Genomic DNA, 26,199 nt, shown 5'->3' on the forward strand with positions numbered 1-26,199 from the left:
GTGACGGTGGCGAGGTTGGTGCAGTAAGCTTCATCCCGAACTATGTATTGAGGTCCAGGTGATGATTGGAGAGAGAAAGAGGACCACCAGTGTGGTGAGGACCTCCTGATAGATGATAGATGATAGATAATAGATGATAGATGGTGTGGGAGGGACCGAGGATGACCTTGCACACCCTTTTCTGCCATGTCTTTGTGCATGTGTGAGTAATAGTTGTGATGATCATGTATACATTACGGGCAGAGAGTTGTACGCTTGTGTGTGTGTGTGTGTGTGTGTGTGTGTGTGTGTTTGTGTGTGTGTGTGTGTGTGTGTGTGTGTGTGTGTGTGTGACAGATAGACAGAAGGGAAGAAAAAGAAGACCCACAACTGCTGATACATTGTGTTCTACTGCATGTTTCCTTGTTGTTGTTGTTGTTGTTGTTTTTTGTGTATATACATCGTACTGTGAAGTCAAATGGTTGGTTGGTCGTTAGGCTTATCGTCTTCCAGGGTCAACGTAACCAGCTACAACTACTACAGACCACCACCAGTACATCAAACACCTGCACTGTGTGCTTGTGTTGTGGTCATGGAGGGCAGCTGCACCGGCGCTGGGGGAGAGATTGTCCCGTAGTAGCGAGGGGAGGAGGTTGTGGGGGTGATGGGGAGGGGAGGAGGTTGTGGGGGGTGATGGGGAGTGGAGGAGGTTGTGGGGGGTGATGGGGAGGGGAGGAGGTTGTGGGGGTTGATGGGGAGGAGAGGAGGTTGTGGGGTTGATGGGGAGGAGAGGAGGTTGTGGGGGTGATGGGGAGCGGAGGATGTTGTGGGTGTGATGGGGAGGAGAGGAGGTTGTGGGGGGTGATGTGGAGGGGAGGAGGTTGTGGGTGTGATGGGGAGGGGAGGAGGTTGTGGGTGTGATGGGGAGGGGAGGAGGTTTTGGGGTTGATGGGAAGGGGAGGAGGTTGTTGGGGTGATGGGGAGGGGAGGAGGTTGTTGGGGTGGTGTTGGGGAGGGGAGGGGTGGTGTTGGTTTGTGAGTATGTATGCATGTTCCACCTCCACTCACCCCACACCTCCCCTCCCGTACCATCCTCCCCCATTTACCCTCCTGCCAATCTCCTCCTCCTCCTCCTCCCACCCCCATCTCTCTCCTCCCCCTCTCCCTTCACCCTCTCCCCTACCCCTCCTCTTTCACCCCCCCCCCTCACGTCAGGATTGGCGTGGGAAGGGAGAGCATTGCCTCTGTTTGTGCGTCCTCCTTCCACAGGCTTGTCTGTCTGTCTGTCTGTCTGTCTGTCTGTCTGTCTGTCTGTCTGTCGGCCCGTCGATCCCCACGAGGGGGGGGGGGGGGATGATCTCAGGGATATTTTGACCTCTCGTTACGCCTGTGTCACAGCAATGTAAGACATGTCGCCTCTCCCGTTTTCGTCCTGAAGCTTTATATATATATATATATATATATATATATATATATATATATATATATATATATATATATATATATATATATATATATATATATATATATATACATATATATATATATATATATATATATATATATATATATATATATATATATATATATATATATATATATATATATATATATATATATCCCTGGGGATAGGGGAGAAAGAATACTTCCCACGTATTCCCTGCGTGTCGTAGAAGGCGACTAAAAGGGGAGGGAGCGGGGAGCTGGAAATCCTCCCCTCTCAATTTTTTTTTAATTTTCCAAAAGAAGGAACAGAGAAGGGGGCCAGGTGAGGATTTCCCTCAATGGCCCAGTCCTCTGTTCTTAACGCTACCTCGCTAACGCGGGAAATGGCGAATAGTTTGAAAAAAAAAGAAAAAAAAAAATATATATATATATATGTCTTTCTAATTTAGTATTTTTACGTTATTGTCTTTTAGGTATTTTATGTGTTCGTTCATATCTTAGAATTTCTTTCTCGTACTTTTAGTTTTCTCATTATTCTATTTCCTTCCTTCAATCCTTCATTGTTATTTTCATGACCACATTACTATGTCATCTTCGAGTTTTATAACTTTGAGATCATGGTCCATGCTTTGTTTACTGTACTGCAGGTTGTGATGTGTTGATAAATATTAATATATAGACGTGCAGATCTTTTCAAACATATTCAGTCATGGAATATATCATTATGAACATTTATGATTAACTGAAACATCGATAAGACTCAGTATGGAATAATGTGGAATCTTATGACCGATCTATGAGCACGACGGTACGCCCCTTGAACACGACGGTACGCCCCTTGAACACGACGGTACGACCCTTGAACACGACGGTACGACCCTTGAACACGACGGTACGCCCCTTGAACACGACGGTACGCCCCTTGAACACGACGTTACGACCCTTGAACACGACGGTGCGCCCCTTGAACACGACGTTACGACCCTTGAACACGACGGTGCGCCCCTTGAACACGACGTTACGACCCTTGAACACGACGGTGCGCCCCTTGAACACGACGTTACGACCCTTGAACACGACGGTACGCCCCTTGAACACGACGTTACGACCCTTGAACACGACGTTACGACCCTTGAACACTACGTTACGACCCTTGAACACGACGGTACGACCCTTGAACACGACGGTACGCCCCTTGAACACGACGGTACGCCCCTTGAACACGACTGTGACCCTTGAACACGACGATGCGACCATTGAACACGACGTTACGACCCTTGAACACGACGGTACGACCCTTGAACACGACGGTTCGAACCCTTGGGTATGATGGCCTGCCCTTTGACCTGACCCACAGGGGAACCCCAGATGTCCACTTATCGATCAGTACCCCACACGGGAGGAAGAACATCTGGGTTGGTTGGCCGTGAGCCAGTCTGGCTAGCTGGCTGTTGCCTTCCCCCAAAACTCGAACCCAGGTCTTTGAGAGTGGTCGGTCGAAACGCTAACCAATGAACCATACACACACACACAAAAAGCGTTGTGTCTGTAATTACTTATTTGTATTTACTTATTTGAAAAACCTTTTGAAATTTTGTATACTCTTTATATGTATCACGTCCACTTTCAGTTCATTCAGTTCACACACAACTCTTGTACTATAAAAGTACTTTTTTATATTTATTAAACAGGTTTCTTACTTAAATTGGTATTATGTTAAGTGGATGATGGGTTGCTACATCTCTCGAAGGACCGTCCAGTCTCCATCAACCATCTGGTTTTAAAACCTTTATAAAGTTGTGAATCTGATCACTCCTTACTCTTCTTTCCTCCTCTTGTGGATAAATCTAAACTTTTAGCCTTTTCTCCTGTAACTCAGTCCTCATTTAACTCTGGTACCATCTGTATAACCCTCCTCTGGACCTTCTCTATTAGCTCTTTGTGATTTATGTTCGATGACCAAACTTGAGAAGCAATATTCTGGTTTTTGGTCTCTAGTAGAACTTGACCGTGTGTGTGTGTGTGTGTGTGTGTGTGTGTGTGTGTGTGTGTGTGTGTCTAAGGAGGGTCCTTTCTGATAGGATAAGATGGCGGACGACCATTATGCTCATAGTTGATAACATGTTTATAGACTGATAGCAAATGATGTATAGCTAGGGATATAGACAACAGCTGATATCGAACTGGATAGCAGAGCTAAGTTTGGATGGTTATCATTATTGAGGATAACTGGAAGATTAAGAGATAGTTAATGCTACAGAGGATAGAGGATGATAGAGAGGATTATGGCTAAAATAGAGGATAGCTGAGAGAGTGGATGATATCAAGCGCTGCGGAGGATAGCGAATAGTAGAAGAGGATAGCATCTAAGTTAGAACGGATGATATAGAAGGATAGCTTATATAGCACTATAGATGATAACGAGTACTGAGCCGACTTGTAGAGGATAGCTCGTATATCACAAGTTAAGAGCTGATGGTATAGAAGGATAGCCAAGCAGTATAGATACGTTAGAGGTTTATAGCACGGACCCCAGGCCACTGGAGAGAAGGATTTATAATACACACGACAGAACAGCTCCCCACATGCTCTAGAACAGCTCCCCACATGCTCTAGAACAGCTCCCCACATGCTCTAGAACAGCTCCCCACATGCTCTAGAACAGCTCCCCACATGGTCCTCGTAACCAAACTTGGCTCCTCCCTCCTTCTCCCAGGGAGAGGATGGGTAGGGTATGTCACGTAGGGTGACGGGTCATGCACAGTGTGTCTTAGAGTGCGGTGTGAGATGCTCCCTGGCCACTAGGGTGCAGTGTGAGATGCTCCCTGGCCACTAGGGTGCAGTGTGAGTGCTCCCTGGCCACTAGGGTGTAGTGTGAGTGCTCCCTGGCCACCAGGGTGTAGTGTGAGTGCTCCCTGGCCACCAGGGTGTAGTGTGAGTGCTCCCTGGCCACCAGGGTGTAGTGTGAGTGCTCCCTGGCCACTAGGGTGTAGTGTGAGTGCTCCCTGGCCACTAGGGTGCAGTGTGAGATGCTCCCTGGCCACTAGGGTGCGGTGTGAGATGCTCCCTGGCCACTAGGGTGCAGTGTGAGTGCTCCCTGACCACTAGGGTGCAGTGTGAGTGCTCCCTGGCCATTAGGGTGCAGTGTGAGTGCTCCCTGGCCATTAGGGTGCAGTGTGAGTGCTCCCTGGCCACCAGGGTGTAGTGTGAGTGCTCCCTGGCCACCAGGGTGCAGTGTGAGTGCTCCCTGGCCACTAGGGTGCAGTGTGAGTGCTCCCTGGCCACTAGGGTGTAGTGTGAGTGCTCCCTGGCCACTAGGGTGTAGTGTGAGTGCTCCCTGGCCATTAGGGTGTAGTGTGAGTGCTCCCTGGCCACTAGGGTGCAGTGTGAGTGCTCCCTGACCACTAGGGTGTAGTGTGAGTGCTCCCTGGCCACTAGGGTGTAGTGTGAGTGCTCCCTGGCCACCAGGGTGTAGTGTGAGTGCTCCCTGGCCACTAGGGTGCAGTGTGAGATGCTCCCTGGCCACCAGGGTGTAGTGTGAGTGCTCCCTGGCCACTAGTGTGTAGTGTGAGTGCTCCCTGGCCACCAGGATGCAGTGTGAGATGCTCCCTGGCCACTAGGGTGCGGTGTGAGATGCTCCCTGGCCACTAGGGTGCAGTGTGAGTGCTCCCTGGCCACCAGGGTGTAGTGTGAGTGCTCCCTGGCCACTAGGGTGCAGTGTGAGTGCTCCCTGGCCACCAGGGTGTAGTGTGAGTGCTCCCTGGCCACTAGGGTGTAGTGTGAGTGCTCCCTGGCCATTAGGGTGTAGTGTGAGTGCTCCCTGGCCACCAGGGTGTAGTGTGTGAGTATGCATGCTGTAGGTGTGTGTTTAGGGGGTGGTCATGAAAGCTTTAGGGAGATAACATAAGGAGGACCTAAGGGATCAGGGCTGGTGGAGGGCTATTGTGTATAGTTAAGGGCTCGCCTGACGGCCCCTCATGATAGGCTGATAAGAGCTCCGGGTGAAATGGGAGGAGAGGGAGGGAGGGAGGGAGGGGGTTGATAAGGACCAGAATGAAGGTTGGGGAGTGTAGTGTCGATAGGCAGGCTGTCTAGGGCATGTAGGTGGGGAGTATGTGTACCTGGGGAGAGGTGTTAGTGTGCGTGGGGAGGGTGTGTCAGCTGCCTGGGTGTACAGCAGGTCCTTGGTGTCAGCAGGCAAGCTAATACCAGGATAAGCCTATTAAAACAAGAGGTACCAAGGGGCGTAAACAGCAGGATTAGATCCCCCCCCCCAGTTCTGTGTGCTACCTTTACTGATGCTCTCTCTCTCTCTCTCTCTCTCTCTCTCTCTCTCTCTCTCTCTCTCTCTCTCTCTCTCTCTCTCTCTCTCTCTCTCTCTCTCTCTCTCTCTCTCTCTCTGTACCCCTGTTTGCCAGGATCGTCTCTTGGTAGCTAACTCTCCTGAGCAGATGCGTCTGGCTTGATCAAGGCGGCTGTTGGGTTACTCTCTGTGCACGGGAGGTGGGCATAGAGGGAAGGGGGGACTTTGACCATTTTTTTGGGGTGGGGGCGAGAGTTGAAATATGTACGTACAATATATATGTATAATGACAGAGATATCGAACTGAAAAGGGGACCTTTGAATGGAGATGGAGATTGTGAAATTTTGGGATTTGTCTGGATAGCGAGTTTAGGTCAGTCATCTTCAATATTCAGTACTTTCATCTCTTTTGTCAATCCCTTCAATCCCTTTATGGAATTGATTTTCCATCTTTCTCACAAAGATTCGTTACGTATCTAACATTATTAAGTTCTTGTTTTCTTCCACATATACTTCATTCCTCTAATGTTTATTCTATTTTTTTTCCTCATCTTGATCGCCCACGCCACTTGCAGTCATTATTTTGGATGGGAAGTGTTAATGAATCATTTTGTATGCATACATCTTCCCATTAATGTCATTTTCAAATTCATCACATTTGTCTTGCAGACATATACTACCATACTACCATGAATTCCCTTCCTGCCATACGCTGACCATTCTACCATACGCTATGGTATCGCCGTACACGACCATACTACCATACACTCTTCAAACCAAACAAAAGAGAATCGCTATCATACTTCTATCTTATCCTCAATCACTTATCAAGACCAAAGTAGAAATGACAGTTTGGCTTAGATTTGTGTCCTCGTCTTTGTTCAAATGGAGCATTTATCTTCCCCCAGTCTTCTTCTTGTCCTCTCATGGTGCAGCTTCCATTAGGCACTGGCTTCGAATCTCAGTAAGTAGCTGTGAGTATTGTGGACTCACTGGGTCGTATTTGGTCTGATGAGTAAAGAGGTGTTCCCCTCCCCAGTGGTGGGTAATCGTCAGTGTAGTGTGTTATAAGATCATGGGCACGACGGTACGACCCTTGATCACGACGGTACGACCCTTGAAGGCGACGGTACGACCTTTGAGCGCGACGGGACGACCCTTAAGCTGGTAGAACCAGCCAAGGTGGTCACCTACACCCAGGCATAAAGGGTTAAGTTCGATGGTAATGCTCAGTGTGTCACGTTCCTCACGATCACCTCATTCATCTGGGGCCTCTGTGCGGGGGCGTGACGGTGTCTCATGTGACGGAGATCATGAGGTATAATGAGGTGATGTGGCGTGGGTAGTGACGGTTGGGGGATGATGGTGAGATGTTGTGAGGGTGAGGTTGAGGTGGGGATGAGATTGTGAGGTTTGGGGTAGGAGATTGTGAGGTTTTGGGTAGATCTGGTGTGTGTGTGTGTGTGTGTGTTGTGAGGGGAGGGTAAACAAACAGCGTGTTCGTATCTCCTTGCACGAGGTTCGAACCCTGGGATCTCTAGCTTGTGAGCCGAATATAGTGATACCTTTTGACCCTTGCATGAAATTTTTTGATGTCTTCCAATACCATGTGATAATTCCCATGTTGCATCTCCTCAGATGTATATATATATATATATATATATATATATATATATATATATATATATATATATATATATATATATATATATATATATATAATATTTCCGTCTTCTCTTTTGCAGAAGGATGGGTGTTGTGTAGGTGGCAGGAGGCAACCCCAGGCGGCATGATGACGCAGCTCGTCCCTCCCGGTAAGTGAGAGAGAGAGAGAGAGAGAGAGAGAGAGAGAGAGCATGATGAGTGATGGAACATGGAAACAAAAAAGTGGACTGAAATGTCAGATTTCGTGTCGCACTGAACTCCAACGGACCAGCCAATCACGTGCACTTCACGTACGGACCAGACCATCACGTACACTTCACCTACGGACCAGACCATCACGTACACTTCACCTACGGACCAAAAGACCGTACCTACGGTCCGTTCTGCGGACCAAGACAACGGGGATATTTCGCTCTACGAATTAGGCCAACACGTACGTACGTTCATGCACCAGTTCACGGCCACGGACATATTGGTTCTCTCTCTCTCTCTCTCTCTCTCTCTCTCTCTCTCTCTCTCTCTCTCTCTCTCTCTCTCTCTCTCTCTCTCTCTCTCTCTGTGTGTGTGTGTGTGTGGCGCGTGCCCAGGGGTCGGCGGCGTGGATTTCAGCCCCACCAGTAAGGGGTTTACGGTCCCCCTCCTCCCACCCCCCCACCATTCCCTCCCTCCTATATATCCCAACGTTATATGACCGGCCGACATATCTTCCCCCCCCCCCACCCCCTCAGAGTATAACCGGCTGTAGTATACTGACGAGTATATACTTTCCAGAATATGTTCCTAAGTATAATGAGGCATCGTGGATCAAGAAAGATTTTTAAGTAATTTTTATTTTTTCTCTTTAATTTTGCCATTATAATTTGCCGCAATTTTATAGGGAAAATCCATTAATTTTTATCTGTTTAATATTTTCCTTTATATACTTTGCTGTCGGGAGGTGAGGGGAAAAAAGTCGATGATATTTTTTTTTTTCCTTTTTATGTGATCACAGGTCGATGAAATTAATCAAAGCCTAATCTATCTTATCGAATCGCTGCAAACACTAATTACAGAAGGAGATTAAAGATACAGAACCATTGTAGCAGATCCGATAACTGGGGAAAATTTACAAAGCTTTGAATTTAAGGATATTATTATTTTTTTTCTTGGTTTACAGAGATAAAAGAATTGTGTAATTTTTTTAGCTGAATTATTATTATTATTTTTTTTTCTTGATTTAGAGAGATAAAAGAATTATGTAATCTTTTTTAGCTAAATTATTATTATTATTTTTTTTCTTGGTTTACAGAGATAAAAGAATTATGTAAATTTTTTTTTGCTGAATTATTATTAATATTATTTTTTCTTGGTTTACAGTGTAAAAAGATTATATAATTTTTTTTATATGATTTTTTAAGTTAGATTATCATTTTTTTTCCTTGGTTTACGGAGATAAAAGAATTATATAATTCTTTTTTTTTTTTTTTAAGATCTAACCCAATTGGGAACGTGACAAACTCGAAACCATTTCGAGATGTCACAGCGCCACACCCACCCTGGTACAGAAGAGTGTATTCATGCCGGGGGATTGCGAGGATTAGCAACGGAATAACAGATAGAGCCACCACTGTAGTGGATGTCAAGTTCCCCTCCCATCCCCCGGGTTACGATCTTTTCTCTCTCTACCTCAGCCCATTAGACACACAAGTGTCTCTATCTCTCTCTTCATATTACATGCCTCCTGTTAACACCTGCCTCACACGACTCTATATTCTACATAACAGTATGTGGAAGTGTGGTTCAATACCGTCTTTTCCGGGGTCCCGCCTCCGGTCGAGGAGGGCGGGACGGTTCCCCGGGGCCTCTCTCGACGGTCACCAAGCGACTGGGGCTCCGTCTTGCCTCCACCAACACTCATCTCAAACCTCGACGTGTGTCAGACCATTTCTTCAACATCTGCATCTTAGATCCAACTACCCATGTGTTGAACACCATCTTTGGAATACTCTCTTTTGAACTCTGTTGAAAGACTGTCTGTTGATCACCATCTGTTGAACACCATCTTGTCTGCTTCCTCACCTGGTCGTCACCCTGTAACCCAGCTGTACAAGGTGGCCTCATCTCTGCACTCTCGAATCTCTGACTATAATCTTTACACCATCTGTTCAACTCCAGTGCCGGTGTTTTGTATCGTTGCTTTCATGTTTATCGCTATTCCACGCGCCGAAACCCTCAGTGCAAGAGATGTCAATGTACATCACAGCGAATGAGTTTGTTCTATTCCTGGGAGAGTTAAGGACCACCCCCCCCCCCCCCCCCCGCATCCTTAATCATATGAAACAACAAATCAGATGCACAACACGAGTGCCAGACCATCATGACCATTTCTCCAACATGATTAAGCTTTAGTATTATATTTTTTTTTTTTTGTAACGTCTGAATCCTCCTGCTAGTTTTGCACCTTGAGAAGTTTTTCTGAACGTGATCTGATCCCTTTCACTTCCATCTCAGCACGTGCCCCACCTTTCTTCTTCTTCTCCAGCCCCTGAAATACCAACTTGAACACTCTGAAGGCTCACTGTTCTTCCTTGCTTTGCTTTTAAGGGACCTTACCTAGGTACAGTACTCCGTTGTCAGTCGTGATGTCTCCAGCTGTGCTGAGTGTATAGCGGAATTCATCTTACTGATACGGAATCCTTCCACCCAATCGTTATCCCTCAGTTATAGTTTGATGATAGTTTCTGTTCTAAGGTCTGCTGTGCCAGAGACATGACGTATCACACCATACAACTCATCTTTCTCAGTTTCATTCCTCCTTTATTTGTGTTTGGAATCTTTGCATATATAATATCTCATCAACGTTTAGTTCTGTTCTTTCTTACGCTGATAATTTCACTCAACATACTTTAGCTTACTTTCCCCTCCCCACTTCATTCCAATACTCAGTCTTTTTCTCGAACTGAACATTTTCCATTCTTAATTCAGACCTGTGGACCTTCTCTCTTCTCTACGAGTATCATTTCGGCCACTGCTCCTTTGACGTCGCGACTGGCGCTGCTTCCCGTAGTTTTTATTTGTGAAGACCAGCCATACGAGGGTCGACCATTATGATACCTATTTTCCTCGAACCTGCAGGGCTGTGGAAATGTCATCTTTCCCTTAACTTTTCCTTTTCTTCCCCCCTTTTTTTTGTCCCTTTTCCTACAGCCTTTCCATCTATAGCAACAGCGAAAAGCTCAGATGCCTATGATATTTTTTCCATGCTCATTCTCACCACCACCACCACCACCACCACCACCACCACACTCCCTCCTGGGACCATACATCACAAGTGACCTCCCTCTCCCTCCCCCTCCCCTCTTCCTACACAGACAGGATGCAGAGTTACCAGGGCGTCAATCAAGGAGGGAGCTTGCCGCCTGCTCTGTTCGGCTGCTCTGGTGGTACTAAATATTGTATGCAATCTATTATTAACCTTGCAACGCCCCTTGCATATTTGCATAGCCTCTAACCTCCTCCCTCCTCCCCCCCCAACCCTCCCTTCTCCCTCGTATTCTTACCTTCCCCTCCTCCCCCCCCTTCGAGTGCGGTCAACGAAGCCATTCGTTCGTTTATTCGTTAACCTGAATCCATAGCAGTATGTCACCCTCGTCTGATGAGGGACGTGTTAATTCATATTTCGTACAAGTTGGAAATATTACGTCTGTTTCGTTATTACGTCTGTTTCGTTATAAGGTCATTTGCATAGTTTTTTTTTTTTGTTTTTGTCCTCTATATAACGTAAAGTTATGAGGTACGTACTGTGTATTGGTGACGTTATAACGAGAGCTTCTGTTCCCGTGACGTAGAGCGAAAAAGCGGTCTAGACGTAAGGTTGAGCTGCGTGTCTGGCATCACTGACGCGGCCACCCGATGGGGAGGGGGGGGGGGAGAGAGTTAGGTTATATCCCCCCTCCCTCCCTCCCTCCCTCCCTCCCTCCCTCCCTCCCTCCCTCCCTCCGTAAGCTGCCTGCCCTCGACATAACGTTTGTCCCAACTCTCTCACTCCCCTCTACCACTAGCCAAACTCTCAACCCCTTCCCTTTTTTTTTTTCTATCACCCCCCCCTCCTCTCTCTCTCTCTCTCTCTCTCTCTCTCTCTCTCTCTCTCTCTCTCTCTCTCTCTCTCTCTCTCTCTCTCTCTCTCTCTCTCGTAGGCATTGAGGGAGGGAAACACAGACGTTAATCTTATGAAATTTCTTTTGATTTTTCTAATATTCATTTAGGTTAGGTTCCCATGTCCTCCACTTCGTCTCCTCCCTCCAACCCCTCACTACCCAACCACCTTCCCTCCCCTCCCTCCCTTCCTTCCCCTCCCCTAGCTACCCATTCTCACCCCAAACCCTCCACCCCACCCCACCCCAGCCCACCCCCCCAACCCCTGCAGCTGCCCAGGTGCCCGCCGGGGGTCCGGGGAAACCCCCCCTCCCTCCCTCCCTCCCTCTACCCTACCCCGAATCACACCCTACACCCTCCCCCCCTCCCCCCCCACCTCCTATTGTCGGGGCAGATGCCTCCGCCGCCGCCAAGCTCACCGAAGTGCATTTCATTTAACCCGGAAATCAGCGCAGCCAGACAGCCAGCCAGGCAGGCAGGCAGGGAGGGAGGGAGGGAGGGAGGCTGACCGACCGAAGTGTGTGTGGTGTGCAAGGCTGCGGTGACTGGCGTGTGGTGATGAGGACCGACCAGGGTGTATGAGTGAGAGGCGTGTATCAGTTCGTACGTCGACCAGAACGTATGATTGCTAAACATGGGAAAGTGATATATATATATATATATATTCCTATGAGTCCACGGGGAAAATGAAACACGAAAAGTTCCCAAGTGCACTTTCGTGTAATATTCATATCATAAGGGGAGAGACAAGAAAGAAATATGTCAGTTGATATACCATGAAGAGACGTAGCTAGGATGCCATTTGGTAAACAAGTGACTATGTATATATATATATATATATATATATATGATTGGCTTGGGTGTATGATAACTTGTGTGTGTGCGTGTGGCTAGAGTGTGAAAGCAAGACACAAAAATTTCACGACGATGAATTTGGAGCAACGGAAATGGCGTTAAACTGGAACACTGGAGGAAAACATAATTATTTTAAAGACATTAGAGCGACCCATTGACCTCACTGACCCCGCATTATTAACTATTTAATGCGACTATATATATATATATATATATATATATATATATATATATATATATATATATATATATATATATATATATATATATATTCTGCCGCATTACGCTTTGCGATAAACATTTATGTTATAGTTTCACAAAATTTGTCTGCTTCCATCCTAAATCTGCCATTTCCAAGCTTGTGTGTTTCATTAGGTCAGTGTAAATGTTCAACCCGAGTTTTGACTATGTCTATAATCTGGGGTATTATTGTGAGACGTGTTCGGCCCTTTTCTTTTAATGTGTTTAGATCTTTTCTTCTTCACCATATATATATATATATATATATATATATATATATATATATATATATATATATATAAGTGTAGGTCTTGTATTAATATGCATTTTCGATGACTATGATGTATAATGTTTCAATTTTTTTCCAGTGTATAATACTATTGTATGTTATTATTGATCAGTAGCTGGAAATAACGTAGAGTTTAGTTAAAAGTCTTCAATGATGGTAAATAATTACAAGATGTTAATGAAATTGGCCTTGGTGATTATAAAGAGAAGAATTCTCTCTCTCTCTCTCTCTCTCTCTCTCTCTCTCTCTCTCTCTCTCTCTCTCTCTCTCTCTCTCTCTCTCTCTCTCTCTCTCTCTCTCTCTCTCTCTCTATCTATCTATCTATCTATCTCTATCTATTTATCTGTCTATCTATTTATCTATCTCTAAGCGATGCATTATGGCACCGCTTGGCTACGCGTGGTGTTCGTGTCTCCATCAGGTATTGACCGAAGGTGGTCCTCGCCTTCGACGGAAAAGACCATGGCCTAGCCCGGGAGTCATTAAGCTCATTTATTTTCCATTTATTTCTGTTTAGGAGGAACGTTTTAAGCAAGTGAAGACCGACATGGAAATGGTTTGTGGTGAGGAACAGGTTACATGGAGATGCTGTGCATTGTGCTATGCAAGTTCAGAGACGAGGCGAATTGTATTTTCTGTATAACATTCTCGTTGAACGTCGTGTTCAGCTTACCTCCTCGACAGAAGTCCTTCGTTAACCCGGAGCGTCTCGGTGCGTTAATCGCTACGTGTGACCTCGTCAAGAACTATCCTCGTTTGACATTTTATTTCATTTATATATTTACGATCGCCGCCCCACGTTGAACCATTTACACATACACTTAACGATCTATACTCGTTGAACTGGCTGTCCTGTAACATATGTACTTCTTTGAACGCTGGTGTTCAAAAGGCTTGTTCCAGACACCATAACTCCTTTGTTCAAAGAATTTTCGGGTGTCATCCTTAATGACGGCCTTCGTTGTAGCCTGTGTGTGTGTGTGTGTGTGTGTGTGTGTGTCTGGAAGGGCGTCTTTCCCCTCCATGATGGGTGGAGTCACGTGACTTCTCTATTTATACGGGACACTCCTGTGTTGGAAAGATGAGTTGTGGCGGTTATTTCTGGTGTGTGTGTATGTGTGTGTGTGTGTGTGTGTGTGTGTGTGTGTGTGGCGCTTAACGACTACCTTCATGACCGGCGACGATCAACGACGACAACCCCACGGCGCCTCGTTGACCGATTTGCTTCAAGGAAAAAAAAAATAGATCGTAAATTTGTCTGAAAGATTAACGAGCATATTGATCAAGATCTTATTTACAGACGGCTCGTTGAACTGTCGAACGGACGAGTGTGAAGCGTCAACGAGCAAGTCTCGTTGAACAGCCAGTTTCAGAGCTAAGTGAATCGGAGAATTATGAATATATATATATATATATATATATATATATATATATATATATATATATATATATATATATATATATATATATACATGGGTCCGAGTACGGACAATCGCTTAACGACAGTGGTATAGTGGGCAACGTCCCTGACCATGATTCACACACGGACCAGACAAACGATCGAGTCTTGAATATGGCAGTCGGCCCACAGTTAACCCAGCTGTTCATCCTCCCTTTAGGGCTAGTCGATAAATGGGTATTGGACTTGGGCTGCTGCTGCCGTGTATTTGTGTGTGTGTGTGTGTGTGTGTGTGTGTGTGTGTGTGTGTGTGTGTGTGTGTGTGTACATCAGAATATAGACATGGTACATACATAGAACGACAATAGGAGACGGGGCAACACCGAGTGTAAAACTCTCCCCGTAACACACACACACACACACACACACACACACACACACACACACACACACACACACACACACACATACACACACACAAAAGAACGAACCCCCCCCCCCCCTTACAGAAGGACCACGCCTTTATCTATATCTCTGATTCGCTTCACTCATACACGCTGACCTCCCTAACCTTTGACCCTACATCTTGACCCTCTATCCTTAACTCTTCCTTCTCCACCGCCTCCTTCCCCCTTCTCCTCCTCTTCCTCCTCCTCCTCCTCCTCCTCCTCCTCCTCCTCCTCCTCTTCCTCCTCTTCCCCCATGTCCCACCTCCCCGTCTCCCCTCACTAAGTTTGTCCCTCCGTGACTAGCAACTTTAGCCCGAATGAAGATCATAAATAAGACTCAATAAATAACATTAAAGAGGTTGGCTGAGGACGGCCCGCCATATTGGACTGTATGCTCACCTGCGCGAGAGGTCACAATCCCTTCACCCGCCGTCGAGGGAATTCTGGGGATATCGATTAGGCGCAAGCGAAAATGAACCTTTTACCTTGAAGACCAAAGGGTAATTATGCATAAATAAGACCAGAAATACGTATGAGGAGGGGGGTGGGGGGGGGAGAAGGGAGTAGGAATTATGCAAGTCTAGATGACTCTTATGCAAGGGCGTCGGAAGGGCGTCATTCACCCAACATCTTTGGCTGTAGGAATATCACCCTTTAGCCCCCCCTTATAACCCTTTAGTCCCCCCTTTATGACCCTTTAGTCCCCCCCCCCTGCCTTTACTCCCCCCCCTCCCCCGTTTTCCACCACCTAAACCCTGAACAGTAAATGAATGGCAGAAATTACACCCAACTTTCATCTCCCATTAGGCTTCATATGCTACCCAACTTGGGGTGTTTATTTGTGCTGCTAGTGGCTCCGGCAGGCGCCCACCACCCACCACCCACCCCAAGCCTCTCTCTCTCTCTCTCTCTCTCTCTCTCTCTCTCTCTCTCTCTCTCTCTCTCTCTCTCTCTCTCTCTCTCTCTCTCTCTCTCTCTCTCTCGGGAAAGAAAGGGAGAGAGAGAGAAAGAGAGAGGGAGATCATGAGTGAGAATGAGTACATGAGTTACTGGAGGCACAATTTGCTGCCAGTCCCTCCCGCCCCTCCAAGTCCACCTCCCCCCTCCAAGTCCACCTCCCCCCTCCAAGTCCACCTCCCCCCCTCCAAGTCCACCTCCCCCCTCCAAGTCCACCTCCCCCCTCCAAGTCCACTTCCCCCCTCCAAGTCCACCTCCCCCCCTCCAAGTCCACTTCCCCCCCTCCAAGTCCACCTCCACCCTCAAGTCCACCTCCCCCTCCAAATCCACCCCCTCCCCAATTTGACGTGTTTGACTGACAGTCATGAGTACATAGATGGCATTTGACCTCTTCATCGCGAGGGACTGATCTTTGACCACTACCAGACGACCTTGGAGGCCCAGGGACGACCTTGGAAAGACCTTTGACCTCGACGGAACGGCCCTTGAGCACTGTGGAACGGCCTTTGAGCCCAGCGCTACGACCCTTGGATATTTTGGCCTGACCTTAGACCTGAACAGGTCAAAAGGTCAAGCCGTCTTACCCAGGGGATCGAACCCTCGTGTTCAACAGTCGGTAAATACTGACTCAGCCCAGTCCACACGCGCCACCCACCCTACCTACCACAGTTTACCTACATGGCTTTGCCCCCGTCCACCCCGCCACCACGTTACCCACATGGGTAGGCGAGACGTGGGTAGCCGGCATTACTTGAACAGCTGCGTTGGGGGGGAGGGGGGGATAGGGGACCCTACACAACCACCACCAAACCCCCCCCACCCCCCCCCCCATAATGTACCCCCATACCCCCGTCCCCTGACCTCGTGTTTGATAGCATTGTGTGTGTGTGTGTGTGTGTGTCTGTGTGTGAATTTACCCCCCACCCCTCCCCCTCCCTCCCTACCGATTTACCCACCACCAGTTAGGGTATACCCCTCCCCTCCCCTCCCCTCCCCTCCTATCCTCCCCCATTAAGAAGCGGGTGGTGAGGGGTAGAGAGGAGGAGGAGGTGGAGGTGGAGGAGGAGGAGGTGGAGGAGGGTAAGCTGGTGGTGGTGGGGAGGGTGAGGGGAGGGGGTTACAATCACTGCATGACACACTAGGTCTTCCTTCAGTCGCCGCTAACCTACACACACACACACACACACACACACACACACACACACACACACACACACACACACATCGTCCTACCCCCCCCCCCCCCTTCCCCCGCCCTCCTGTGTCGTCAGCGGTGAATGAAAACTTTTCAATTTCCCAACGGGAAGGAGTTGATTTAGCGGGCGAGAAGGGGGGGGAGGGGGGATGCAACGCGAACATTAATCCCCGCCAAACGTGCGGCGCCGCGAATGAATGGGGCATCAGCGAACCACCCCCCCAACCCCTAACCCCCCCCCCCATGGTGTCGGGGACAGCTGCTCTGTGTGTGTGTGTGTGTGTGTGTGTGTGTGTGTGTGTTGTGATAATGATGGGTATCTCGAATTAGCTGCAAGCAAATGCTTGAAATGTGTGGAGAAAATGCACACAATGGACGTGTTGCTCAATCAAAATGATTGCTTGATTATCTCTACACAAATGTACTGGAATATGAGAATACCTTGTCTGGGAATTTACTGTTGTTCACAAATGGTTGTGATGTCATCGGTCTTGTTGAAGTCCATAGGAGCCGTGGTCTCCATAGCCTTGTAGTGCCGACCTGCATGCAACTCAGGGGACGAGGGATCTCCGGTGGCAAGAGCTGACGGTGGCGAGGTTGGTGCAGTAGCTTCTTCCCGAACTGTTGTTGGTTGAGGTCCAGGTGATGACTGGGGGAGAGTTGAGAGGACCACCAGTGTGTTGAGGAGTGGTTCTTGATAGATGGCGTGAGAGGGACCTAGCATGATCTTGTATGCTCTTCTCTGTACAGGTTCTAGTAACCTCTGTTACATGGTGTGTGTGTGTGTGTGTGTCCTTGTGTGCCATTGTATAAATGCTTGCCACTGTGGTGTATTTGTATATGAACTTTTAATATGTACGTTGAATCATTATGTCGATATGTCTGTGTATATATATATGGTCAGCCGTATGTGTCTGTATGTGTGCATGTACATATGTGTATGTATGCCCGTACGGTTCATCAACAAAAATACTGTTGGCAATACTCAGGATCTATTAATAGAACGACACTTGTGATACACTTCACCCACATTCCTATGGTTTAGCACTGCATCTGCTTATTATATTTTTTACCACACAGAACATATTATACTTTAACCCAAGTATGATTCACCCAAAGTCCTTATGAATAAGAACACGTCCGCTGCATCACCGCTTTAAACTAATGTCTAAAAAAAAAGATAATCCTTATATATCTCATTCTATTGTCTAAAGTTGATTCAATATATATATAACACATGAAGTAGGAACTGCATATATGAAAAAATGTATATACATTTTAGCCTTTATACACAGCTGTTGGGGAAGAGAGGCGCATGTCCGCCATATTGGTTGTGCATACCAATATATATATATATACCTTTTGCCACAGATTCTCGTGGGACCTATTGGTGATACTAGATACTCCTCTCGTAAATCCAGTAGACATTTTATTTTTATTTTTCCCAGTTATACTTCCTCAACATCACATTCTCCTTTATCAAAATTCAATGTTTAAAAGTCTTGCTTTTAATAGTTTTAGTACCATAGTCTCGCAAGATTTGTCGTCTTAAGACCTGTCGTCAGCTGATGGTCTGTGACGATGGAGACAGAAAGATGGACACACGACAGTGGAGCAGAAGGTTCCGTCCCCCCACCCATCTCTATAGAGAGATGGAAACATGACACTTCAGCAGAATTCTCCTCCTCACCCATCTATATAGAGGGATGGAGGTTATCAGAAGTAGCAGGAGAGGTTGCTTCATCCAGCAGTAATGACGGAAGCTTGGAGGGCGATGGTGAGTGGGTGGGAAAGGCCCACTTGTAGTGAAGCAACACCTCCCTCGCCTCTCATCCTCCAGCCACGTTCCTCCTTCAGCCACGGCGAGTGTGTGAGACTTTACCACCACCCACACGTCCACGACGCCTGTGAACATACGTGCCAGTCCATGCTTTGGACAACCACGTCAATATAAGAGAAAGGACACATACCACATTATCCCCACTTGATCTACACGATCCTTAATTGATTACCTTGTGACCACCATGAGCCATCAAATGGCTTGGACAAATGGCTATGACAATTAGCCTCATTAAATGGCCAACCAAGTTGGTGGTCACCAAGTGGCGTCGTCAGCACGACCTCACCAAATGGCTTCCCCGAGACGCCCTCACCAAAGGACCTCACCAGGACACCCTCACCAAGACATCCTCACTAAAGGACCTCACCAAGACGCCCTCACCAAAGGACCTCACCAGGACACCCTCACCAAGACGCCCTCACCAAAGGACCTCACCAGGACACCCTCGCCAAGACATCCTCACTAAAGGACCTCACCAAGACGCCCTCACCAAAGGACCTCACCAGGACACCCTCACCAAGACGCCCTCACCAAAGGACCTCACCAGGACACCCTCGCCAAGACATCCTCACTAATGGACCTCACCTGGACACCCTCACCAGGACACCTTCACCAAGACATCCTCACCAAAGGACCTCACCAAGACACCCTCACCTGGACACCCTCACCAAGACACCCCCACCAAGACATCCTTGCCAAAGGGCCTCACCAAAGGGCCTCAACATGCAGTCTCATCTACCGTTAAGAAGATCAACCAGTATCAGGGTATGATGTATGTGGAGGTATTCTCAAAGACTCATTTCTATGTTAATTTACACGCTAGATTACTGGCGCCAGGAGCCCAGCAGCCATGGGGTAAGGCGGGCTCTCTCCCACTCCCTCCTCACTCTCTTCTACCCTTGTCCCCCCTCACCCCAATTATCCTCTTACCCAAGCTCCCTTACCTTTAGAAAATGGGATAACGTGGACTATCAAATGCAAGTAGAGTGAGTGGCGGATTTGAGGGGAGAGGTAATCGTCGGCTTTTGCTATACAGAATTGAGGGAGAACATGACAATCCTCCTCCTCCCTCCTCCAACGCGACACGTCCCTCTTCCTCCTAGCACACCAACACGACCAAATCACCCTCACCTTCTCCTCCGCCACAGTTAAACGCTACCAAACAAAGTTACCATCGACCCTCCATAAACCAATCAGCTGCCCGGATGACTCACTAGAAACCCCTCTCCCCCCCCAAACAAGGATGAACTACCCAGCGAGAGTTAATCAACAGTCGAGGTCGATGGCCATTGGAAATACATCTAACTTACGCTTCTTTCCCTCCAGTCTTGGATCTATTTCCAAACGCTTTAGCTATTGGTCCTCAGACCTTCCCCCAGTGGGTTTAAACGCGTCGCGCATTGTTTCAGGGGAGACTTTAAACTTATTTGATTTCATTCTCAGGTTCGACCAGTCTGAAATTGGTTGTTGAGGTATTTGTTATCAAAGTTTTTCTTCTCTAAAGAAAGCAATCAGATCTGTCATATCCGTTGATCTTTATGAATACAAAGATTGATCTTCACTTTACCGCCCGATTGTCTTCAAGAATTGACATGATCAAGAATTGACGTGATTAATGGATTATATTTATCTGGAAATTTATTGGGACGTTGAATGCTGCTGAAACTAACTGCAAGAAATCAAGTTTCTCTCTCTCTCTCTCTCTCTCTCTCTCTCTCTCTCTCTCTCTCTCTCTCTCTCTCTCTCTCTCTCTCTCTCTCTCTCTCTCTCTCTCTCTCTCTCTCTCTCTCTCCAGTATTGCTGTCAAGACAACACTAAATGTCCCAAGTGAACCGTGATCACCTCTTCACCCAGTCTCTCTTTTTTTTTTTTTCGACCTCGTATCACTCATGACCTGGTTCCGGGTTGAATTACGGTGTTCCTTCACCTCTTCTCACTTGTCTAGCCTACCACACGGAGGTCAACCTTGCCGTAATCAGTTATGGAGTGTTACAGAATTTTTCCGACATTATTTCCTCTGAATATTAAAGACTGTGTATCTGTCCGAGTCTCCCTCTTAATTTCCCTCCGTTTTCTCAGATTTTTTAACGTTTTCTTTTATAATTAATATGCTAGAAGGTTCTCGAATCTTCCTCTGTCTTTACATACAGTTCATGATACACGTACAGACCTGTGAGCCTTCTGTTGTTGAAAGATAATAATTGGTGGGTTAGTTACTTTTTGCTATAGGCTTATAGATTGCCAGGGTCATGAAAGGCCTCAAAGTTAAGTTATAACCAATATAATTCTAAGATTATCTATACGCTATCACTGTATGGTCCTCTTGGTTATATACAAATATATAGCTTTTATTTATGAACTAAAATACTAGGAACATTCAGCTGGAAATATATAAATTCAATAACCAACATACATTAGTAGTTTTAAGTCATTTATTTAAGGATAACATTATAACTTACGGACATGGAGGATATAACACATACGTCGGTTGATAAGGATATAATTTGGCTCCTGTGTTACTAATAGCAAACACTAGGACAACATGGGCACAGAAGGGAGGTAGGCTGGCGGCTGGGTAGGTGGGTGGGTGTGCGGAGGCGAGTCGAAGTGATCATGGGAGATCGATGTGAGTGTCAGGCATCTTTGACCACAAGGGAACCCGTAAATGATATTCTTCATCATAAAAAAAAAAAAAAATTATCTGATTTAGGAAATTTATTGGTTAATGAGGATAATTTTCTTTTTTCGTAAATTGAACATTATTTTTCTTGTATTTTATGAGTAGTTGACCTTTGTGTAACTTCTTGTTTTCTATTCAAGAATTGTTGGTGTATTAGAATTAGATTATCTTTACTTCTTTCATGAAAACGATAGTAGGACTGTTAGGTATAATTAAGCAGGAATTGCCCTGACCCATAATAATCAGGTCAGAGGTCACGTCATCATTGTCTCCAAGGGTCACAACTGCCGTGGTTAAGACCTTAACTGAAATGAGAATAGAATGTGGTTGTCTACATCTATACCTGGATTATCTCTGACACGTTTTTCTCCACAGGATCGTGGTGCATGTTGCTGACCACAACAGCTTGGTGGATCAGATTAGTAGGTCACCAAAGGCGAAGGAAAAGGTATCCATTCTACGTCTTCACAGTAATGTACAAACTCAGGTATATATATATATATATATATATATATATATATATATATATATATATATATATATATATATATATATATATATATATATATATGTTAGATAAGATTACCTTAATATATGGATACAATACATATAATGTATTATTGCTTGTTGAACTTATTACATGCATACTAGGTTGTCAATGTATAAGTATTTTATTATATAATTTACTACCATTTAGATAATGTTTATATTAATGTTGGTAATGACATATGAATTAGTTTTAATAGTATTTTAGGCTGTACAGATGTTTATGATTAAACTTGTATATTCTCACAGCCAAGGTAACTAATACATTCTTCATAGAACTGATGATGATAATGAAAAAAAAAAAGAAGTCCTTATTTTCTCTATATTTTCAGCGCTTCGCTTAAAGGTTAAGCCTCGCTAATCCACACATAACACACACACACACACACACACACACACACACACACGCGCGCATGCACGCACGCCTGACCCCTCCTCCTCCTCCTCCTCCTCCGCCTACTGCCTCCCCTCCCCCCCAAGCCCCAAACCCTCCACTCCCTAATTCTAGAATACTCTCTGGCACCTCCCAGTCCTCTGTATTATTTTTTTTAAGTTACAAATCATTTCATGATGAGTCTTTACGTTTTTGTTTTTTTTATTTTTATTTTCTCGTTCCTAAAATTTCATTCCCTGATCCACATTACTTCAGTATTTTCGTGAGTTGGAATTTTTTTTCCCCCTACTTTTGAATTTTCTCACTAGCCCTGGCGTCTCTCTCTCTCTCTCTCTCTCTCTCTCTCTCTCTCTCTCTCTCTCTCTCTCTCTCTCTCTCTCTCTCTCTCTCTCTCTCTCTCTCTCTTCCCAAAGTCCCCAAAGACTTCTTTTCTCCCCCCTGTAGTTGCTGGAGTTTCTCCCCCCCACCCCAACTCTCAGGTTTCTGACCCTAGTCTTGAAGTTTCTTCCCTTGTCTCGGGAAGTTCTATATTCCCTGTGTCGCCGATCTGTGTCCCAGGCCCTTCCCTCTCCACTCGCCTCCACTCTTTCCTTACCCATTTTAAGGATCTTCCTCCTACGTGATTTTAGGAACTCCTGCCTCCTTTTTTTTTTTTTAAGATCGCACCAGAGCCTTCTTTTTATATCCCTTTCTATGTCTTTGTGTCTCTTCCTAGGCTCCTAGGACCTCTTGTACGTTCTCCTCTACCTAGGATACTAGGACCTCTTGTGTCCTCTCCTCTCCCAAGGATAGTAGGACATGCACCACCTCTTCCTCCTCCTCCTCCTCCTCCTCCTCATCTTCCCTTAACAATCCCTCCCTTCTCCTCCCCATCACTTCTGCTTCCTCTCCCCTCCCGACCTAATCCCCTTCTGGTCACCCAATCGGCTCGGCTGATCGCCCCCCACCTCCTCCCCACTTATTGATGACACCCACAGATAAAAATATTAATCTCCCCGGGAAGGTGCAGGGAGGCTGCGATCTGTACACGTTGGTGGCGGAGGTGAGGGATGGACCGAGCGCGCCTCCTGATGGCTGGCTAGATAGTGTGGTTGATGCTGTGAAGGTAGGGGAGAGGGGTGGAAACCCTGGTCGCAAAGGGAGGGGTCGTGGGGAGAGGAGAGGACACGTGATGAGGGGATGGGGGAGATGGGGATTAAGGGTGACCAGGTGAGTTGATTGAGGTTGACCAGGTGGGGTTTTGATCAGGGGATAGACCAGGTAGAGCGAGCAGGTAGATATGGATCTACCCGTAGCGTGAGGGGTGTTCGGTGGTACAAGACCCAGGTCGTGTGGTAAGAAGCAGTGTGAGTAGAGGATTACAGAGCAGTGTTGGCATGGCTGGCGGTGGGTGTTATGTGAATCAGCGGGTCTCTTGACTACTGACTTACGATTATGAGTAGTAGAAGCAGTCATTGTAGTAGTAGCAAGAGTAGAAGTGGTTGTAGATGACGTCGTTATCTACCCCCACGACGCAAGTTGTATTTAAGATATGTCGTATGACATTATCTACATTACAAATGACCTCAAAGGCCTTTTCCTCCTGAGTGCTTTTCTATTAAGAGCAACAGGCACTGAGGGAATGTTGGAGACTCACTTGAAACTAACTCCAACCAGCAGGTGGAGGGCCTCACCCCCACCTCCCCCAACCCTCCCCAACCCCACCTGGTCAAGGTTCAGTGACTAATGAGGTGTGGGAGGGGTGGTGAGGGGTGATCAGTAACACCCCAAGCCAGGCGACACACACATACCCTCCCCCCCTCTCTCTCCCCCTCCCCCCTCAACAGACCATGCGACTGGGGTGGGGTGTTGGGGGGCGGCGGCGGCCTGAGGTGGTGTTGGTGATGTTGTAGGTTCTCCCTCCCTTCCTCCCTGCCTCCCTCCCTCAGGGTGCCACTGGAGTATTCATAAGTGACACTCCAGGGGGTGACATTACCCAGACCTGGGAGCTCCACCAGCACTCACCAACACCACCAACATTCACCAACACCACCAGCACTCACCAACACCACCAACAGTCACCTACTCCACCACCGCCACCACCATTCGCCAACACCACCAGCATTCACCAACACCACCACTATTCACCAACACCACCAGCACTCACCAACACCACCAACAGTCACCTACTCCGCCACCGCCACCACCATTCACCAACACCACCAGCATTCACCAACACCACCACTATTCACCAACACCACCAGCACTCACCAACACTAACACACACCTACAAACACTAGACATTACTTACTTTCCCCCACTCTTTACTCCCACCCTCCAACACTCCACGTACCACCCCCCCCCCCCGCCCCCCACGCAACTACCACCTCCCTACCTACCCCCCCCCCCCCATCTGCCCCTCCACCCTCCACAACCAACTACTGTTATTTAATAACCAATTGGATTAAGTACAGAAGAATGGTCACACCATGAGGCTGTGTGTGTGTGTGTGTGTGTGTGTGTGTGTGTGTGTGTGTGTGTGTGTGTGTGTGTGTGTGTGTGTGTGTGTGTGTGTGTGTGCTTGGCCAGTTCCCCCTCCCCCCCCCCCCCTTTTCCCAGCTCCAACCACACTCCACACCCATGACACAGGGGTTGGGCCCGTCCTGGTCCTGTAAGGTAAGTTGGTTGGCCCCATGTTGTGGACGGGGTCTAGGGTTGTTGGTTATACCAGTGTTATGGACCCCAGATGCTGTATCGCACTGTTGCTGTATTAATGTATCCCATGTGGCCGCTGTATTTTTGCTCTTGTTGTTGCTGTATTCGTAGATTCTTTAAGTCAGTCATTTGTTTCTGCTGTATTATTTCATTTCCTCATACACTGTTGTAGTGGATTATTTACCTTACTGTATCTCACTGTAACTGTATCCTCTACTCTTATATTTGTATCTTTATATCCGTTCTGTTTACAAGAGGCACTGTATATTTTTTGGTGCTTACTGTAACTTGTTTTTTTTTTTGTAATACTGAAACTGTTCTTCATGTTGATATATCTGTCATACATATGTGTTCCCAAAACAATATATTAATTAATGGTAAAAATTAAGATAATAGTGTTAATATTAAGCTATTTACTATGTTACTTTTACGTGTACTCTGTTGAGGAATTCTCATCATACAGAGGGTTAGATTACGTAGAATTAAGTGAAGATTCATATATATATCATTAACTGTCCCATCATCATCACCCCCCCCCCCCCCCCCCATTTATTGTAATACCCCATTCTCCCCTTTCCCTTCCCCCTGTGTTTCTGCTAAGTCCGCTAACCCGCTAACCTGAGCTGAGCGGCGGGCGGGCGAGCGAGCCCAGGGTATATTTAGTGATATGAGGATGTGAAACTCAAGATATGGTCCAAATAAAGACGCTTAATCTTTGGGATTATCCGCCTTAATGAACATTCCTTCTACTTTACCCCCTCCTCCTCCTCCTCCTCCATCCTCCCAAAATATTGTTTCGTAACTGGATTTCGTTTTGGCGAAATTAATATCATTACTCATATTAGCTAGGATATCCTACAAGGATTATTTTCCCCTCATATCTACAACAAAGTAAGCCTTAGTAGGTCATAACAGTGTTCACGTAGGATTTGAAAGAAACGTGCTAGGTTGGGTTGGGCAGCGGGAGGGATCATAGAAAATGGTCGTGGTCGGATTAGTGAAGGAAAGAGAAAACGGGGAAGGAAACCACTAGGGGCAGTGGTGGTAAGGGGGGTGGGGGGGCGTGGTCGTAATGGGCAACTTAATTAAAACAGTGAAGCCGAGAACTCAGAATACATTGAAGAGGTTTAGCTT

At 46.6% G+C, this 26,199-nt stretch overlaps 1 long non-coding RNA gene across 1 annotated transcript in view; it reads left to right on the top strand.

The window, feature by feature from the left end:
• The window catches only part of LOC139752585 (uncharacterized), a 59,431-nt gene extending 37,513 nt beyond the window's left edge, over positions 1-21,918 (top strand). The window contains exons 3-4 of the long non-coding RNA XR_011713537.1: positions 7,474-7,542; positions 21,807-21,918. This is a non-coding gene — a long non-coding RNA (uncharacterized lncRNA). The remainder of the gene's footprint in view (positions 1-7,473; positions 7,543-21,806) is intronic.
• The last annotated feature ends 4,281 nt before the right edge of the window (positions 21,919-26,199 follow it).

The sequence above is a fragment of the Panulirus ornatus genome, chromosome 13 (genome assembly GCF_036320965.1).
Source record: "Panulirus ornatus isolate Po-2019 chromosome 13, ASM3632096v1, whole genome shotgun sequence".
NCBI lineage: Eukaryota > Metazoa > Arthropoda > Malacostraca > Decapoda > Palinuridae > Panulirus > Panulirus ornatus.